Here is a 1,660-nt window from a genome sequence, read left to right on the forward strand (position 1 = left end):
AATCATTATTATATATCAATTTATTTTCATTAGAAACGACGCATTTCCTGTTGCAACTGATTTTTTTTTTTTTTTTTTTTTTTTTTTTGCATTGTCCTCCTCGAAAGCTAAAGTTTTCTATGAACATAGTAAAATGAACTCGTTTTCTTTGACTTTTTTTAACGTATGACTGTTCCACTTCTTTATTGCGAGCGCGTAAATCATTATTAAATAATACAGGTATAAAATTACAGTTTGATAATTATCACTTTACTGAATATTATAACAATATCGAGCTAAAAATGTTTGACAATTTTGCCTTGGGGGAAATGAAAGGTGTGTATTTATTATTGTTCGGTACAAGAGGGAGTGTGTGTGTGTGTGTGTGTGTGTGTGTGTGTGTGTGTGTGTGTGTGTGTGTGTGTGTGTGTGTGTGTGTGTGTGTGTGTGTGTGTGTGTGTGTGTGTTTTGTATGTGTGTGTGTGTGTGTGTGTGTTTTGTATGTGTGTGTGTGTGTGTGTGTGTGTTTTGTATGTGTGTGTGTGTGTGTGTGTTTTGTATGTGTGTGTGTGTTTTGTATGTGTGTGTGTGTGTTTTGTATGTGTGTGTGCGTGTTTTGTATGTGTGTGTGTTTTGTATGTGTGTGTGTGTTTTGTATGTGTGTGTGTTTTGTATGTGTGTGTGTTTTGTATGTGTGTGTGTGTGTGTGTGTGTGTGTGTGTGTGTGTGTGTGTGTGTGTGTGTGTGTGTGTGTGTGTGTGTGTGTGTGTGTGTGTGTGTGTGTGTGCATGTTTTGTGTGTGTATGCGTTTTTTTCTTTTTTTCTTCATTTTCCTGATGTTCTTCCTGTTCTTGTTTTTATCCTTCTTTCTTTCTTTCTTTCTTTCTTTCTTTCTTTTTTGGTGTGTGGGGGGGTAATATGACACAAGTACAATCTCGAAACCCTTTCATTATCTTTTATATAGTATTTACAGATTAAATATAAGTTTCTAGACATGACTAGCAATGCACAGAACAACAGGCACTGCAAATTAACCAAAACAAACAAAATATAACAAAAAACTCTTCATAATTCTATGTACAGTGAATTTTAAAAACAAATATCACACTTCAAAATCAGTTAACTTTAGAGTTAAGTATTGACTTCCATGGATAGTCATTATCACTGAGTGAAGAATCAATATTGAGAAACACCTCCTTGGGAAGCATAAAAATAAAAATCCAATTGCAGTTTTTTTATATCAAAAATGAAAATAAAGAAATTAATAAATATTCAAACAAAGACAAAAAAAGCACCTGTTCAATAAATGTCAAATATTTAGGATTTAAGAAACATTAAAGTGTTACCTACATATCTTCAGTTACAAACTAAAAGTACATTAAGTAATATCGTGATAATTATCAAGTTTCTGTGTAGTCACCTTTACCAGCTAACAGTCTGACTGTTCTTTGACATTTCTTCTTGACCAAGCTTTGTTTTCATTAACAGCTCCCTGAGACCTGAAATAAAGTTATAAAATGTTAATAATAAACCCCCATACACAATAATCAAAATACTTTCAAAATTCTGCCTATTTAAATAAACATACAAATGAGTATGAACACATTGTCATATTTCAAGCTGAAATAGATTGGCATATTTTCAACGAGTCCAGTTTTCAAGAAAACATATTTTCCCGAAA

General features: G+C 32.5%; 1 protein-coding gene across 1 annotated transcript in view; it reads right to left on the minus strand.

Annotated features, from left to right (window-relative positions):
- Window positions 1–909: 909 nt before the first annotated feature.
- LOC125031138 (succinate dehydrogenase assembly factor 4, mitochondrial-like) overlaps window positions 910–1,660 on the minus strand; it is an 11,542-nt gene continuing 10,791 nt past the window's right edge. Inside the window, exon 4 of the mRNA XM_047621671.1 lies at window positions 910–1,478. The gene's annotated coding sequence lies outside the window, so the exon portion shown is untranslated. The remainder of the gene's footprint in view (window positions 1,479–1,660) is intronic.

Source organism: Penaeus chinensis, chromosome 12 (assembly GCF_019202785.1).
Source record: "Penaeus chinensis breed Huanghai No. 1 chromosome 12, ASM1920278v2, whole genome shotgun sequence".
Taxonomy (NCBI): Eukaryota; Metazoa; Arthropoda; class Malacostraca; order Decapoda; family Penaeidae; genus Penaeus; species Penaeus chinensis.